Genomic DNA, 19,928 nt, shown 5'->3' on the forward strand with positions numbered 1-19,928 from the left:
TCCATCTCATCGGGTGCTGGATGAGCACTTGGATTCAAGAAGCTGTGATTGTTTTGTGAAAATTCAACGTGCCCCCAGGCTGTTGTTTTTCATAATTAAGTACTGGAGCAACAATCTGGCTACAAATAAAACCCACAACAGACAGACAGGGACGCTCAAACTGCTGAGCTGTTCCAAAATGTGCCACATATTCATATCCATATTGTACAGGTCAGAACGAACTGACCACATACGAGTGGTCCTGAAGGGGCTTTCAGCAAGTGGAGGCACTCTTCGGTGTTTTAACTGCTCTGAACATGTACGACAGCAAAAACAGCCCTCTCCCTCCCTCTCTTTACACGTGAGTAGCTTTGTCTTCTGAGCGTTCTGCTGTTATCTCTTTCTTCTCGTCTATTTCTAAATTTGAAACGACATAAAAGCTGGGTCCGTTTTTTGCTGTTTCTGTATAATTGCATCATTTGGAAAGTGGTACAGTTATTTTGAGCCCTTGGATATCTCTCTGTACACAATGCAAAGGCTCAAAGGGATGTAGAATTGAAGATTTCATAGGATGGGAGAGAGAGACAGAGGGGGGAAAAAAATGAAAATATCACAGATTATACACAAACACATTCATATCCTCCAAGTGGGTCAGTATATGAAGTCAGATATTTGAGTTTCAGATAGGAGGTCAAGCAACAAACCTAAATTATGTTGCCAATAACAGTGTTTTAATCAAGCTTTAGGATGTATGTTCAAGGTGTTTGATTTAAACACAACCTAAACATGAAGATTTATTCATCCAAAGCCTCTTAATAGATGGAGACTGTTTAAGATGACTGAGATACTCTGCTAAAGCTTATTCAAAAATTGCATGAATGCAATTTATCAACATATTATACAAAAAGAATAGAGTTTCTCTGTGGATGTAAAATGTTTTAAAGAAAAAAAAAATCCACTGTTTCATCTCGATTTCGGTAAACAGAGACAGACAGACAGACCAAAAAAAAAAACAACTTTCCCTTCTCGAACACCTCTTGCCGGCACTAGGAGGATGGGATGCACTGCACTGTCACCTAGTTTCCATGGTAACTTGTTGCTATGGAAACAGGCCCTGGAACAGACTCAGGAGTTAGGGTGGTGGAGATTTTGTTGCCGGAGAGGCAGAGGGAGGTGAGGATAGAAGGGAGGGAAGTGAAAAAAAAAACAGGGGGAGAGAAAATATGAAGAAATGGAAAGAATCTAATGAAGAGGGGCTCAAAAGTGGTTCAAGCATACACCTCAAGTACTATCCAAGCATTAATACTGTACAATGCACTTGTCATCAAAACTTAAGTGACTCTAAACTACATTCTCTGAGTGGTGCAGGCTGTTTAGGGCTGTATTAAGTGTGGGATTTTGGGCATTTGAGTGTGTGATAACGAAGATGATCATGAACACTGGAGAAAAGGAGGGATCGGCCTCATTGACATTCATCTCACTCATCTGATGGCCGTGTACAGCAAACATTACATAAGAAATGTAATGGCTGATGGCTGGCACTACAGCCAAACTGAGTAACACTCTGTGTGTTTTCTAGTCTTTCTATCTTTGTGAGGACCAATTTGAGTTTTATTATTCAGAGAAAGGATATTTTAACCCGACGTATTTGTTCATGGGAATATTTAAGGACTGAGGGTGTCGGTGAGAATTATGATTAGTGTAGATGTGGTGTTGTGCATGCAGTGCTGACAGTTTAAGGTCAGCAGAGGGAATAAAAATGAGGCCTCGTAAGAAAAGGACAAGAGTTTTTGTGCATGTGTGTGTGTGTGTGTGTGTGCTTGCATGTTTTGATGTGTGAATCAAGTGTCAGTTCACTGCGGGAGGTTATATAAAATCACCTTTTTCAAGAGAACAGCCACTGGTCATTCAAACAGAAACGCAGACAGTCACAAATAATATGAGTAAGAGAAGAAAGTGGCAAACAACTTAATTTGTTTGTTACTGAGAAAATAACGCAGCAGCCCCGGCTGCCGGCAGGTAAATCCAAAGACTATAACACACTCATTTGCAGATGTCCGCACAAAAAGCTGTTTCCCAGAAATTACAGGCTGACCAGCCTTTGGACTATATTTGATTTCCTGTAATGTCTCCTCGCGCACAACCACCCACCCCCTCCTCATCTCCATCTCAGCTCTCTAATCTTTCCCTGGCTGAAGTTGGACTGCAGCCTGCTGGGTTAGTCTATTTAACTGCTGTCACAGAGAGAGCCTTGGAGCATGTTGTGTACTACAGTCACTGACAGACAATATGGGCAGCAACTGGCAGGGAGCACTATAGGACAGATGGATGTATGCACACACACACACACACACATTCAGATGCACACATATTCACACAGACTCGGGCTTATTCACTTGATTGCTCCGACAAACTGCACCACAGAGTTCAGTCCGACTTTCTACATTATGGCTGCTACACAAACACAAGTGTTTGAAAGATAAACAAAGCTGATAGGAAATATGTGCAAACAGGAAGCGAGTAATTAACTTTATACACATGAAGCAAAAGCATGCAAACCCCCCAAAAAACACTTAATGCTTCCGATTTCATTATGACACAGTTGCTATTCATTAAATTTGGAGCAACACATACATATTTAATGTTACACCAACAATGTTGTGAGGACTGTTATCTAATGTTTCCTTTTCAAATTTCTTTACAGTAGGTTTATCGATCAATATTTGTGAGGAACTAAAGTTAAGAATGACTACATCTCAGATTCAATTTCGATCTGTAATCACCTTTTGCTGCCTGAGAAAGCAGAAACAGCCTAACTAACGTTTACAGCCCGTAGATATAACCTGAAAAATCTGACATTGAAATAACAGTTGTAGCCTTATTTGTCCTGAATTATTTGCACCAAATACTGGAGGTCCTGATTTAGAACAACTGAAGTTTGCAAACTGTGAGATTCTCCAGACATTGATGTGATCAGCGTGGCTGTTTCACCATAGAAGACTTATCACTCTGTTGGTCTTGGTCAAACCCGGAGAGGAAAAAGGAAAGGAGGCATATGTGCTCTATGAATTGTCACAAACTGCCTCAGGCATTACTGTTTTTTTTTTTGTAGAAGACTGTATAAAACGTTTGCAATGACTTCATGCGATGACTTCAGTCTGACGGTGCAGAAGGAGGCGATTTAATTAACTGATTGGGAGTATTACACAACTCAGCTTCTGTCCAATGAAACCCACAACTACAGTAACCCCGAAACAGCATCCAAAAACCTGAGTAACACTAAACATCTGTGATCAGTTTGTAGCAAACTGATCTATTTATCTTGACCTTTGTGATTTGATGACAGTGTGATTTCATATTTTTATAAATGTCCATAGTGGCAAAAGTTCTCTTCATAAAGTAGTGACAAGCAATCATTAAAGTGATGTAATTTCTTGTTGTAAAAATGTAAGCCAACCATCTGTACAAGGAGACATTCAGAAGAGTTAATGAAGCCTTGAACTACAATAAAGTGAAACGTACAATTAATACCAAAGTAATTTGAATGACATATACAGATACATCACTTTTCTTTGTTCAAATGAAGGCTATTGATGATAGCAGACATTACTATATTTCTTGGACTTCATTTATGCATTTGTTCTCTGTTGGCACACAGAAACCATAATGGCATTTTTTCCAAATATACAATATGTGTGTGTGAAGTACAGTGTCTGCCAAAAGCCTGCTGACAGCCGCTGGCAGCTACCGTGCTAGGAGGTGTCAGTTAAATAAATGTATAATTATCTGGAGGTTGTCAAGAAGCAGTTTAATGCGACGCTGCACTGCCTGACTCAAAGACAAGCTCCTGAGATCAGAGTCCTTTCAATGCAAAAGAAACGCGAGGACGTACAGCAAACAACTGTCTACACATCTGGAGCTGTGACACTGGAGGGCACAGGGTTACATCTGTGTCATGTGTGTGTGCCTGAACACGTTTATCTATGTCTATTGTGATGTTTTATTGTGTGTCCATGCAAGTGCATGTGTGTTTGCGTGTGTGTGTGTGTGTGTGTGTCTCCAGCAGTAGCGGCCAGCTGTTCAGCAGCGGGATCCCTGCACATCTGGCAGCATGTTTTGGCCTGGAGTGGAGGGTATGTGCCATGCAGCGATGGTGAGGGGGATGGGAGAATGAGAAGACAGAGGGGGGAGATGGATAAGATTAAAGGCGAATGGGAGGTGATAGAAGGCTTCAAAAGAAGGAGAGATGATGGATTTATCCTCAATAAATGAGATGAAAATGAAAAGATATACAGCGAGACACCTGGGGATGAGCTGTGAGCCGTGTTTGAGATAGATGAGGAGAGAAGTTGAACACACTGACACTCACGTAGTCTTGTAATTTTAATCCAATAACGAAAAGAACAGTTTAAAAAAAATAATTATCAGGCATGTGGTAAGGTTAACCAAGTGCTGCCCTTAATTTAGTAACAATCCCATCATCGGTAAGCAGGCAGTGTTTAGATGTTAAAGGGTTCAGGTCAGATTATTGGGCCTAAAGGAGCAGAAATCAGTGACACACTCTGCCAGAGTTTCCGTCAACACATTTAGGTGACACAAAACTACATCAGCAGCTTTTCCTGTCTGGCCTAGATACAGCAAAGGTGAAAAAATATGATCATGGATGTCATTTGGCCTCATCTTCCCATTACCACTTCTCTTAAGGTATTAAAGTAGGCGTGCTAAACCAAGTGCTTTTTCCCCTGTTCCCTGGAGCAGATTGCACAGCTTTAGATTGTGCATATATTCAGATGCAATCTGTTGAGATGTAGATTCATTGGTAGAAAGTACACTAAAGGTCATAATTCATGATCCTATGAGCTAGTACCTTGCACGAATTTAGGGGCCATATTCACAAAAACATCCTAATGCTAAAAGTAGCTCCAAAGGGGCAGAGTTAGGACAAACTCCTCAAACTAAGGGGCATGCAAGTCTTAACTTTATGATTTGTTTTTAGGACTTTGGCGATAAAAGTAGCTCTTAGGTCTGAGAGAAGTTAGAGGCAGTCTAGAGGACGGATCTGTCGGGACTTCAATGTTCACTGGAAACATTTCAGAGGCAGAGTGTCTGTTCTTCGGCAGCCACATTTATAATGTCATTTAGAGTTTTCCTGCCAACATTTTTTTGTACATGTAAAGCACAAGTACATGTTTTCAGCTTGTTTAGATGTGGTGACAGATGCGTTTTGTCTGTAACTGAATATGACAACCTTTTGTTGCTTCTAACTTTCTCTGTGATCACTCATATTAAATGTCAATAAAGCCAATTGCACAGCTGCTGTCATTAACCTCTTCCACTCCCTAAGGACGTCAGTGTCCGCGGGTGATATTACTGTCTTTCAGAGGCTGTAGTGGCCTCAGTTTTGAAGCTACAGTAAAGATACTGGTATAATATGAACCTAGGTGACCTAAGGAACCCATTGGTACCAACCATGTCATGTCATGCTAGCTTGTCAGGAAGGGGGCTAAATAATACCCCAAGTTAGGCTAAATTTTGGCAAGTGAAAAACTGGCATGGCCATTTTCAAAAGGGTCCCTTGACCTCTAACCTCAAGATATTTGAATAAAAATGGGTTCTATGGTTATCCACGAGTCTGACCTTTACAGAGATGCCCACTTTATGCTAATCCAATGCGGTTTTGGGCAAAAACCATACAGTTTTTTGCATGCAGTATAAATGTTATTTTCGCCTATTCTAAAAATGGTGTATTTGAATGTTTCTGCTTATGGGGGTCACTAATCAGTCTTGGAATTGCATGAATGGAAAGCTGAGACTCTTGTGGATTTAATGAGCTCAACTGTATTCATGTGTGATGATTTTAGTCCCCATAATAGCCATTTCATTGTAGTGAGACCATTTTTGAAACTTGACCTCACTGTATAAAATGACCTATTGTAACCTCTAGGATAATCACAGCCTCATAAAACATTACAACCACAAACTAGAGACACCTTTAGAAGTGAATTTCATGCTGTAGAGACAAAAGCTCTTCCAGCAAAAACAGACCCTGTGTAACAGATAAAATCTACTTGATAGGTCAATATTTTACTTTGTTTCATGAACGAAATCTGTGACATGGTGTATAAAATACCTAAAATATTGAAATCTGTCTAGATTTGAGGATTTAAATCTCAAGTTGACTCCGTGAGGATGGTTTATGCATTAATCTCAACCAGATTAGATTACTGTAAGGCTCTCTTTGCTGGATTCTCAGCTCCTTCAGAATACAGAAGCCAGAAAAAGCAACACATTACTCCAGTACTTAAATGACTTCATTGGCTCCCAGTGCAAAACAGAAACAACTTAAAAATTCTACTTTAAGCCTTTAAAGCACTAAAGCATGGTTTGGCTCCCCAGTATATTTCTGACCTGCTCACTGACTATAATCCAGTCAGAAAAGGTCTTAAGAGGAAACTCGTAGCTACTTTTAGCACCATTTTGGAGGAGTCTTAATGGTAAGATAAGATTCTTTGTGTATGGCCCCTGGACTAATGGAGCCTTTCTGTCTCTAAACACGTCATGCTATAATATCATTTGAAACCCTCCACAGCTGGAAAACTGCCACTCCACCCAGAAACTTTAGAATAAAATAAAACACACTGCAATTACAGCCTGAATGTACATATTTTGTGGATTAAATATCCCCAAAAATCCTCTGCAACACCTACTGAAAGTGATCCTGGCGCCCTTGAATGAAATGTGGATCAAAATTAACTCCACCTCCACAACCAAACAAAAACCTAAAGGAAACATTATTCAACTATGTTGAGAAAAACAACATCCTTGTATAACAAGGTATAACAATATGTGATACCAGGAACAGTCGTGACTTAAAGGGATAGTTCGTATTTTTGAAGTGAGGTTGTATGAGGTACTTATCCATAGTCAGTGTATTATCTGCAGTAGATTTTACATTACATTTACGTACATTACATTTTTCTGCTGGCCCCATCCACAGCAGTACATTGCTTAGCTTCCGTGTCAAAATTCTTGTCTATTTCTCCAAACTGGGAGCATGCTGACTCAAATCTACTGCAGGTAATACACTGACTATGGATAAGTACCTCATATAACCCCACTTCAAAAATACGAACTATCCCCTTTAATTATAATTGTTGGAAACCAGTGGGACATGTAACAACTTGGATATCAGAGTCTGCAGGGGCTTTCTCCGCGGTCTTGTCATGAGTTACATGATCTATTTGTACCTGCAGGAAACAGGTCTATTTCTGGCGAGAGGGTCAAGCCTCGAGAGTCCAAATCAGTGCCCTCTTCCTGCTTCATCCACTCTGTTAAGCAGCAAATAGCTGTTACCTTAGCTGTCTACTCTGTCCATTAGCTCAAAAGTGAGGAGGTCATTTTGGTCACTTGAGATGGAAGTAGCTTTATGTTGTGTGAGCCTCTGCCAACAGAGAAAAGCTGTTTCTTACGAGTCTTCGATATGTCCGCTGTGGTACTAGAGTGCCGGTGGATAGAAGATCACAAGGCTCAGTCATCGACCTGGACCAGCTTTCAGTGGACAGTGAAAATACAGAGTGCAGTAGAGGACAGAAAGTGACCCAACTGCAGGCTTGATTGATCTGCTGTGTGCAGGGAGGCTGATTTCACAGTTGGCTGGGTCAGTTGGCTGGGTTATCTATCCAGAAACACCTCGTACACACAAACACACGCGAATGCTTGGCCCTGCAAACACATGCATGAACACATGCTGATGCACAGACACACAAACAGACATATGCTTTCTCATACATGCACAATGATGCCTCTCAGATTCTGATGATGTACAGAAAAAAAATCCAGGTCTGTGACAGGTCGACCCTGTTATGTCAGAGTGACATTTTTCTTCCCACTGGATAAGAGTTTTCCCTGACCTCCCCTCAACGCTGCCTCTACTATCCACTCTGCACTAATAGCACTCTCATGAACATAAGCCTGCATGTTTGTTTCAGTCCTTGATCTTTTAATGTACAATGCACGACAGAATACATTCTCCATAATGTGTAATTAGAGACAAAGATAGTGCATAACACCCTGCATGCTGATATTGCAGATTAAACTGGTCGCAGCCAGACAATGACGCATGTAAGGCAGCACATACTGAACAGTAGGCAGATTTTACAGCGGTGTGGACTTGACCTCCTCAACTGTCCCCAGCTGGAATGATAACTTTAACAGTAAAAGATAAACACGAAGCATTGCAGTTTACCTCCCCCCCTTCCTCCCTCCCTCCCTCCGCTCTGACTTTGAAAGGCCTTAATGAGAGAAAAGTGTCTGTATCGATTCTCCTGCATTCTAACACTCTGTGATCGAAGAACAAAAGAGAGGGAAGATACGGACGGAGGCAGAGAGGGAGAGGGAGAGCGCATCCGTTGAAGAAGCTTCCAGATACTGCAGCCAAACAAAGAAACAGTGTGCCCTGTATAAAGAATATAAATGAACAAACCTAAAGGTTTACAGTGTGGGCAGCTTTTGTTAAGACTGTCTGTCTGTAAAATAGAAACAGAAATGGAAACAGATGTGCATGTCTATGTGTGACACCGTGACTTCAGCGCTACTTAAACTCAGGAATAATAAAGCAGGAATGTTGGAGAAAGGCTAAACAGAGATGCAGTTCACCTGAAACATTCCCAACATCTTTCCTTATGTGCCTCATTTTTCCCTTTTTCCAGACTACCTCCTGGACCACATGACAGAACAGAAACTACAGTGGCAGACAAGGAACACTTGGCATGACAACTCATACCTTTAGAAGCCTAAAATGTTCAATTTTCATTAGTCTGGTGTCAGATAGGAGCTGATTCACTCACTGATATTTTTGAGGCTCTAGTGTTGTACTGTACAAAGTGGAGTGCATGAACTAACAGTGATAAGATATAATAAAAATATCCTTGAACACACAGTCACCCACAATCCTGGGAGGTTTGTGTAGTCTACTAACCTTTTTCAAGGGTTGTACTCCACTCTACTTTACTGTGGCCGACATTAATTTTCCACACATACACTCTAAATATAGATTTCCCACTTTTTAGGCACTACTTGCCAAGTTGTGCTTATCTTATGACACCTGGGTAAACAAATGCACAGTCCTACTGTATGGACAGCGACAATTAGCGGAAAGAAGATACACTAAAAGGATAAATTGATACAGTAAAAACACTGATATATCCTCATAATACTTTGTTTCCTAATGTACGAGGTTTGTCTTTTGCAGGTCTTCTGACCACACCTTTGCTCATCTCCACTTTCTCTCCTCATTATCCTCCTCTCCGTCTCTTTCCCTGTCCCTTGTCTCTAGTCTTCCTCATCCCTCTCTCCTATATTCTCTTATTCCAATTAATGATCTTCCTCCTTTAGGCATCCGTTGTTTCCATAGGAACAGTGCTCTGTAGTCGATACTGGTCGTCTAGGCAACGGTGAGCCATGGGCAGGACATTCTGTGTGTGTGTGCGTGTTTCTGTGTGAGTGCGTGTGCGCATATCACATGTTTACTTGATTTGGGCTTGCCCCTTGCGACGGCGCAGGTACACGAATGTCGTGTGTTCAGTGTTTATGGCTTTCTGTCAAGTAAATTTTTAAGTTTTTCTTACTTTGTGTTAATATTTCTTTCTCATATCATATGGAAACAAGTCCTTTTGATTCATATTAAAATATATTCGACCATCATTTACCTCACTTTCCTCCTCAGTTCTGCTACTGTGTGGGTCGTGTTGTTGCCGTCTAATTCTCCTTTAAACTATATCCCTCAGTACTGTGCACATATGTAGTGTAACATCATGTTCTCAATCTCTCTCTCTGGTTATTGGTTACACACACGCACACGCGCGCACACACACACACACACACACTATTTAAGGGCAGTCCCTGTAGATTATAATCTCTCTCCTGGTCACAGATTCTATTGTATGTGTTGTGAAAAGAGGGAGAAAATCTATAATACTCCAATCAGGTGCACAGACGACACAACAGAAAAGCATTTGTGTGTGCACGTCTATGCACTAAATGTGTGTGTGTGAGTGCACGAAGTGTGTATTAACGCATGAGATGTGTGCATTAAAGCATGCAGTCACATTTACGAGATTTAGCAGTGACTCATGTTTAACACAGTTGCATCTGCCAACCCATGTCAGGACATTACTGGACACGTTATATTCGTGTGGACAGTCTTGTAAACTTGAAACCATGTGTGTTTGTGTGTGTGTGTGTGTGTGATTAATGGAGTGACAGTCAGCAAGAGGGATTGAAAGCGGGGGGGGGGGACGGGAGGGGGTATGTGTGTAAAAGGGAACAGAGGGATTGCGTCTGGCTGCGGGGGCATCCCTGTTCACAGCTGGGACAAACCTTAACGCTGGATTAACAACAGTATCCATAGAAAGACAGAGCGAGCACGAGTGTGGAGAGGACTAGAAGACAGGAGAGAATATGTAGACAAATAGTAGTAATAATAGTAGAGTGAGAAAACCTTTTTTCAAATACTACATTCTGATGCTCTGCAGATATCCTGAGATCATGAGTGCATCAGTTTTCCTCGCAAATCCATTTTTCCTCACTAAAGTCTTCATTAACAAGAGAAAAATAAAAATGACTTATTCACGAATGCCTTTTAAAAACAGACATCATTTCACACCAGCCAAAAAAAGGGAGCAGACCTGAAAAAGCGAACAACTTGATTTTTCAGATACTACTGGGAGAACACCAACACACAGTGACATTACTCCACACACACACTTGTTGAACAACTAATTTAAGGGTCTATGATACACACTAAATATGACAATATGGGTATAATAAATATATTATACACACATGTATGCATTACTATGGTGGTTGTGTGTGTGTGTGTGTGGTCAGCCATTAGCCAATGTGAGTGGGGAAGAGTGACTGAGCACATGCAGAGAATCATGCCAGAAGCAGAGCTGTGTGGAAAATCTCTAGAGAGCTGGGAGGCCTCGGCTCAGCAGTCCATCCCCTGACACACATACACACACACATATGCATATATGCATATAGAAAAAAGAAAAAAAAAAAAACACATGTAAAGACACATGTAGATGCAGTGCATGCACACACATACACACACGTCTACATTTTGTAAGATCATATAGAGGAGCTTGAACACACAAACATCACAAGGAGTAAACGTACACATAAAAAATAAAAAAATTAAAAAATTAAAAGATGCTCTGAAAGCATACACAAATGCACTCGCACACCCTGTCTTTGATCCTATCGTCAAGTTCCTACACATGCGCAACCAGAGTTGCAATCACCCACGCTCCCTCTCCATCACGTGTGCTCCACTGCTCTACTTTTCCCCAGCTGGAGCTTGAGAGGAGAGGGGGCTCATTGGGCAAGCACCCTCACACACACACACACACACACACACACACACACACACACACAATATATACACAAAAGCACGCATGCACGGGAATATACACACAACAACATGAGTTCACAGCCACACATGCATAAATCTGCAGTTGGGGATGCACACACACAGAAGTATACACAATTAAACAGCATGTATATGCGCACACACATAAACTCACACAGGAGGGAGGGAATGGCTTATAAAAATAACCACGGACACACATGCACTGATGTATAAAATATACTTCAGCTTTCAACATTAGTCAGGTTTTAAAGTTTACTGATTCACTGACTGCATCACTTTGGCTGCTGGGATTGACGGCGTCTTCCTTCCTATACTTTTATAGACATATACAATCCAAATAAAGTTCTATCCAATCAGAGTATCGCAAGTAAAGAGATGATACATTGGTATGTCCAATATTATCCGCTGATATTAGTTTGTCACTGATATATTGGTATTAGCGTGTATGTTTGCCAACTAGTAACAAGAAACTGCAGTACAGAAATACCAAAGATATGTTTGGGGTCACTTAGAAACAGTGTCACCTTTACGTAGTTTGTCATCAGAGACAAATTTATTCCTCAACTGTAGTGTGTGTCCCGTTCAAGGATTTAAGAGATTCTTGCCGAAAACCTTTGTTCACATTATGTGTTCATGCAAACAATAATGGCCACCATGATTATTTTACATTTCTGATAGCCTCAAAAATCCAGTATCAGTTGGGCTATAATTAAATCAAAACAGATTAAAGGTGCAATATCAACATCATCCCAGGGTGTCAAATACCGATGCTCTGTCTCGCCCCTTGGTGTCTGATACCGACGCACAAGGAAGCCTTTAGCATCTGTATGCGATGCGCCAGGCATCAACTTTATTGAGTAAAGCACTAAATGCTAATGTCAGCATGCTAACATGCTCTCAATGACTACAGTTAACATGTATTTACCATATTAACTGTAGTAGTTTAGCTTGTTAGCATGCTAGGATTTGCTACTGAGTACAGCTAACCAAAGTAAGACCTGATGTCGCCTCTTGATGAAAAGTCAGTTGATCACCAAAGTTATTACAATCCATCCAGAGGTAGGCATGAATGTATTCACCAAAATGGAGCCCTACATTTACAGATATACTAAAACCTGAATTAAACTGAAACTAAAAGTCCAGATTGGACTGAGTCAATGTTAAAAATGTCAGAGGTTGAGTGAAAACCTCTAAACTGCACTTTGTTCTTTAAGGATTTTTTAAACTTCACCTTTAACAAGACAGAAGGAGGTGAGATAGAAAGAGCGAGCGAGTGAGAGAGTGTGAAAAGAGAGAGAATAAAGTGGATTGGTGTAATCCACTTTATCCATGGCACAAAAGGTTCAAACAGCAATGAAAACATACCAACATGGGAACACAGACACAAACGCAGACAAAAAGACACACACACGATTCACAAACTCTGATGAATAAACCTAAGCTGGTGTGTGTGTGTGTGTGTGTGTGTGTGTGTGTGTGTTTGCGTGTGTGTGCGTGCGTGAGCATGAATGCTATGCCATCTATGTGTGTGTCTCAATATGAATGTTCCCCTGGGGTCGTCTTCCCGGCAGGCTTCCAAGCTTCCCGGTAATGGAGCAGGGGAGAACACTCCACAGCAGGAGTCAGGGACAACCGATCAATGTCAACGAACGTCTCTCTCTCTCTCTGCATTAAACCAGCTCAAGATGATGTAATGACAGGAGTCTCTCTTCCATTATGGATGGGTGGGTTCACAGTTATATGTTTTCCAATACATTAGCCCAGTGGAGTGCCTGAAGCCATCTCTGGCCACTTTTTATGAACCAACCAACCAAAAGGTCTGCTTCAGGTGCTCAAGGGTCATGAGAGCAAATGAAAACATGTCATATACAGTATACAACAACAACAGTAAATATCTCACCTCAAATTCTCTCATTTCTTCTCAGAAATCTAGTTTTAACAGGTCTTCTTGGTGTAATGAAACCTGTTCCCTGCACATGTTTGTATTTCTAACCATTCCCTTGTATCAACTGAGTGTAATAACAATGGAGCAGCTAGTGCTGCATGCAACGGGTAACGTTGGCATTTATTTATTTTATTTGATAGGGATGATGCAATTTAATATAGTTCCGATACAGAGCATGAAACTGATGTGCTGCACACAGAGGTTATAGCTATTGCTAATTTTCAACTCTTGCCCCTTGCTGAGCTTTACATATACAGTGTAATTAAAATATAAAGCTTTCATCATCAAAAAAAAAAAAATGTCATCCTGGAAGAGACCACTCCCATCAGGACAGAAATGTTTCATCATAGGATAAAGATGATCACTCAGAACAACTTTGTATTGATTTGCAGTGACCCTTCCCTCTAAGGGGACAAGTGGACCCCAACCATGCCAGCAAAATGCCCCCCACAGCATAACAGAGCCACCAAATCCCCTCACTGTAGGGGTCAAGCATTCATGCCTGTACCGGTTTTTCATTTAATTTGTCGCCCGTCAGTATGTTTTTATTTATCTTATTGTAACACCAAACAAAACAATGTTTTGTCTTAAGTGAGCTTCTTATCACTTAACAGAAAAAAACAACATCAGATAAACAGCACCAGCATTAAAGAATAATAAGTGCAATTGAAAAAAAAAATGTCTCTAGAGCTTTTCACATTATCTGCTTTTTGGCAGTGAAACCATATGCCTGAAGTTTGGCTACACCTGATACCTATTTGAGGGTAAAAATAGAGGGAAGGCTAATTTTCAAGACATGAAACAATGATACTACTCTGCAGGCCCTACTTAAATTTGCCAAAGCATGGCTACATGAGAGGAAGGGCTATTATAATCAGAGGATAGGCTGTTACTACAGAGGCTGTTACATGTAACCTATAAAGTTGTCTATAGGCATTTCAATGACCAAGACGTCAGGTAGGTGAAACCTTAACTTTGCACAGGCTACGTGGTTTGCTGGCTAGATTACAACAATCAATGGCGCATTGCTTTCAGTGGCCTACGCCAGCTCTACCAGCGAGGATGCGTGACAAAGTAGAGCCAATTTGATACAAATGCTCTTGGTCGTTTAACAAAAAAAATGCAGAGCTAATTAGTTATCGAAGATCTATCTGTCTACAGTTTATGTTAACTCATTTTCACTGATTAAACATTCAACAACAATTTGAATCTTACCGTTGTTATTCCGTAATGTGGAGTTCCGATGTTTGATCTGAACTATAACCCAGAAATATTTGCTAAAGTTGAGCGACGCTCTGTGTTTAGATATTCCACGCTGGTCTGTAAACAATCTCATTGGCCAGTGAGTGTGACAATTTGAGAGGGACAACATCTGTTTGGTGGCTTTTTTTTTTTTTTTTTACAACATTGAAGTCCACAAACGAGATAGAGAATGAATGGGAGGTTATATCTCTCTCTCTCACTTGTCTCCTCAGATCTAAACTGATCTCATAAATGGCCTCTATAGACATCAAATGACGGAAATCTATCGTAGCAACGGAGAACTTTAATCCCTGCGGGACTAAAGGTTAGCAATTAAAAGTGTTAGTCTGAGATGATATCCAACTAAAGAGTCTCCATAGCAACAGTAAGAGTGATTCAAAGAGCGTGTCAGGCTGTGAAATAAATTTCACAACTCAGTGCACCACGGCCTCTACTGTGAGATTTTGTTTGTGTGTGTGTGTGTGTGTGTGTGTGTGTGTGTGCGCACATGTTAGCAACAAAAATAAAACTGTATTTGTTGTTACACCTATTGTACCATGATTCTATAAACGGCATGTGTGTCCTTGATAGAGACGAGTGGTGACTGTGTTAAGATGTTTTTCAGCTCTGATTTCTGCTGAATTTTATGGTGCATTCAATCTTTTGGATCTATATGTAGGTTGTTGCCTTTGAACCTTATTATCTTGGCATACTTAAATACATTTGTGCATCATTTATCATCATGCTCGTGTAATAAAAATCTATTGACATGAAGTGTCATTGATTGTCACAAGTACATTTCTTTGTTTTGTTTTTTGTTTTTTTTAAGCAGGTTAGGATTCTGTTAGGAAAAGCAGATTTTAGATTAAAGCATGCTCTATCTTTTCTCTTCCCTCTCCCCTCTTTGTTTTTCTTCCCTTCCTTTGCTACATTCTTTCCATCAGTCTCACACCAGCGCACTGCTCATTAGCTTTCTGTCAGTCTCGTTTTCTGTCTCCTTCTCTTTTTTCTTTCCTCTTCGCTGTCATGCACTTTCCCCATTTCCCTCACCCACCTCTTTCTCATTTTCTCCTCCATCCCTCCTTCCTTGTGTGTGAGTTTAACAAAAGATGTGTCTTCAGGGATCTCCTCCCTTCTCATCACTCTCTCCTCCACTCAAGCCATTTTCCTGCATCTCCCGAGCTGTTCACACCTTTCTTTCTCTTTTGTTATCTCTTTCCGTCTGTCCACCTTTTTCAATTTGTGAAAATGTTTTAGTAAGAAATGAAAGTAGGCTCTGATCCCACCTCCCACATTCCTGCAAAACACACACATACATATACTGGAATCGTGACTGCTGTACCCGTACAAGCCACAGTGAGAGAGCAAAAATACACCAGCGCAGAAGACTACTGACATCTCTGCGATCACACACGCATACATACCAGTATCTGCACAACACAAGCAGTCACAAAGAACACACAAACACAATCACACATTATCATCTCCGCATAGCCTCAAGCATGGAGCAGGTGAGAGAAATGAAAGTGGAAATGAGGGGAAAAGTGAGTGAGAGGAAGAAGTGAGAAGAAGAGATGGTGTGAAGGGAAGCAGGTGACAACGAGTGAGAAGGAACTCGACTCTCTTACTGTAATGGCTTTCAAACAGGCCTGCTTTTTGAGCTCAGCTTCACTTCTTCTGAAGGGAAGTCAAATCCTCCCATCTGTCCCCCAAACAAAGTGATCCTTCTTTAATACTTCCGTCTGGTAGAGAAAGACACCCAGGTCTACTGTTTTTTGCATGTGTGTGTGTTGCTTTTGTCCTTAAAACTTGGCCAGTATGATGCACAGTTTATGCCTTTGTTTACTAAGTTTATAGCATTAAAACCTGAGTTTTTAGAGGAGATTAAACGATACTTTAAATAGGATATTTTCTTTTCAGGCCTCATCTTCAGCGATGGTGAGAATGAAGTCATAAATACATGCAATGTATCATCAAAAGGAAATCTATTTGACTACACAGTGATGCATCAGTAATAGAAATGATATTGATCATAGGACTACAAAGAACAATTTTTCATGATTCATTAAAGGTACCCTGTGGAGTTTTCTTGAAAACAAACAAAAGTTATGTTTACATTTAGTGTTACTGACCAAAATGCATTGTGTGTATCCCTGAGGTACAACAAATGAGTTGAATGTATTTCCTTCTTCATAAAACAATTGAAAAGCAGCTTTTTGAAAACATAGAAATTATAGCCTACATTGTTTACGTTCTTCATTGCTAGCTTGCAGTCTTCTTCAACGCACATTGCTACGTTTCTTTGTGCGTTACTTCCACAAAGCGTCCATCAGTGGAATGACATTATTCCTGCGCCAGGAATGTGTATGGCGTCACATGTGCACATGCATGAGAAAAACAAAATGAGAACCAGTCATAAAAACATTTCTCTACAGTGCTACTAGTGGTCAAAAACTCAACAAGGTACCTTTAATCTCTTGATTATTTTTCAATTGAAAGATGATTGCTTTGTCTCTAAAATGTAGGAAAATATTAAAAAATGCTACCACAATTTCCCAGATTCTCTGTGACATCTTCAAATCGCTTATTTTGTCCACCTTACAGGTCAAAATCCAAAGATATTCAACTTGCAATTATAAAAAATTGAGAAAAGCATAAAATAATCACATTTTAGAAATGAGAACCAGCTAATTCTGGAGATTTTTGCTGAGAAATGATGAAAGAATTCATCTATAATCAAAACAAATTGTTTCAGCACTCATTTACTTCATTACTGGATGCCAAATCCAAATCGTCATCATCATAATAAACATGAGGCTGGTAGCCTACTGATTGAAAGTTTTAGTGGAATATTCAACCGAGATGTACCATAGCATTTTCAGTTATGTACGATTTTAAAAAGGGCCTTCATATTTTCTGTATAAATTTGCATTAATATTAGATGCACTTAGTCCTCTCTAGATGCTTCCATTAAAATGATTCACACGTTCTGACCTTTTCCACTGTTGCATTTACTGTAATTATATATTCAGTCTGTGTATTGGAGTTAGCAAAATGCCTGGACTACACCTGTAATTACAAACTAAACTTTGGATTGTAAGTAATTTATCAATGCTCCAAATGCAGCAGGAGTGCATCATGAGTAATTCTTCCCCATTCATAGCTTGGGAGTCACTTACTGTACTTCAGTTGACAGTGGTGTTCTCTTGTCTTAGTGTGTCAAGGTCAAGCATGGCTAATGGCCAAAACATTGTCATTGTCACATTGACACAGCGGTGGTTAGTGCCGCAGTCAGCAGCTGAAGGGCACTCAACGTCATGCAAGTCAACTGATGGGCTGTTGAGATGGAGTGGAAATGTAAAGTGCCACTATTACCCATTTCACCGTCAGGAAGAAGTCATTTACAGATAAACTCCTATTGTAATGCATTCAAATCATCATGCTATAGGCGTGTAGAGACTCTTCTGGCTTGTACAGTAATGACAGGTAGAGGACAGATCAGTGAAATTGGAGCAATCTACAGTATACAGTATATATTTCAAGTGGGTTTTTTTGTTATGTGTATTACTACCGTACAAGAAAATAAATGCAAAAGAAAAACATCTTCCAAATCCTGTACCATATAAATGTTTATAAGGTAATGCTGTATGTGACATGTTAGGAACCAAACTTTTTGTTTTTAACCAGAGATTGTTGCAAAGACTGTGCAGAACTATGTTTGGAGGACACAGCAACAGATATGATTGCTCTACAAGGGCTTGAGACATATTGGAGACAATGCTTCCAGCTAATGGAAGGTGTTTAACCAATTATTGTCACCTACATATGTTTGAAACTGAACAAAACTGGGTTGAGTTTACTGCAGGTTCTTTAGGAATTGGGTGCTATATCCTTAAGGGCCGTAAACACCAAGAACTAACGATAACTATAAATATTTAAGTTTTAAAAATCATTCTAACTCAAGTGGATGGCGGAGTCCACACCACAACTATAACGACAACGACAGTGGTGAATGATATCATTGGCATCACTTTCAGAGCGATTCGATGAACAATAGAAACACTGACAGCAAACTCCATCCCCGAAACCATACAGCATGACAAGGTCTCCATCAAGCCTGACATTTCCAGTAAAACTCCAAGACCTGCATATATCATCTTAAATATATAAATATCAATCTGGAAACTGACTGATGATTTTATTTATATCTATCTATTTTAATGTGGGTTTTCTCCTTTCTCACCACGGACTGACACACTGGCGCAGATTGACACCCAGAGGTGATTTCTTTAGATAGGGTTGTCTCTCTTTATTATACAATGTTGCTGGAACTTTGTTCTCCATTATAATGTAAAAAAATGACAAAGTTAACGACCCTTTTAGGCCCCAGATCTGTGCTCATACCGTGTGTTCCTACCACAGCGCAATAAAAGCTAGTCGTCTATGTGCCTTTGAGCATCGCGCTTCAGTGTCTGCTACCATCCGTCAGTGCAGTTTGGTCTGTAAATACTGGAAAATCACAGCAACTAGAGTCCCAAAATACTTCTGAGCAACACATTGAATCACCACCCACCTGTGAACCCATACCCTTCTGGTGGAGCGCGCAGTGCATGCTTGGCGCCACTGATTACAGAATTTTATTCATAAGTGTGGATTCTCACATCGTTATGGTTATAGTTATTGTTATAGTTCTTGGTGTGGACAGCCCTTAAGGGTCCCCATCCATCTAAACCTAATCACAGACCTGAATTTGAGTTACTGGACTGATAGGTTTTAGACCAATGAAGATATATAATGTAAAATATTGTATATAAAAAGGTGAGGTAGAGTTAGGTGAAGATTAGGGTTGAATGTTTTCCCTTGATTCTATAATTATTATTTTCCTGAAATACATCACTCTTTGCCCATAATAAACAGGATTTCTCACTATAAATGAAGTTTGATTTTATACAGAACAACAAATTATAATATAATACATGGATAATTTTCATTTTCTTATATTTTATATTTGTTAGGTCATATTTTTGGTTAAAAAAAAAACAAAACACAATTCATCTTAAAGTACACCATCTGTGAGGTGAAAGAAAACACAATGCTAATCATGGTCAGCATATCTTCTTACCAGTTTTGTAACATCTGAGGATTTACATGGGAGCGTATGACCATGTTTTCAGTGCTAAACTTAGTTTATTAGCTCATTACTGTGTGCAGCGGCAGGCAGAGAAAATCTGTCGCATGCAACCAGTTGTGAGTTATTTCAGTGGTTTGAGGCAGGGGATCACTGCTGTTGGATGTTTGGGCGGTTTTATGCACATCTGTTGAATGCTA

General features: G+C 40.1%; 1 protein-coding gene across 1 annotated transcript in view; it reads right to left on the reverse strand.

Annotated features, from left to right (window-relative positions):
- The window catches only part of ece2a (endothelin converting enzyme 2a), a 78,330-nt gene that overhangs the window by 18,576 nt on the left and 39,826 nt on the right, over positions 1-19,928 (reverse strand). The window lies entirely within an intron of this gene.

Source organism: Thunnus maccoyii, chromosome 12 (assembly GCF_910596095.1).
Source record: "Thunnus maccoyii chromosome 12, fThuMac1.1, whole genome shotgun sequence".
NCBI classification, from domain to species: domain Eukaryota; kingdom Metazoa; phylum Chordata; class Actinopteri; order Scombriformes; family Scombridae; genus Thunnus; species Thunnus maccoyii.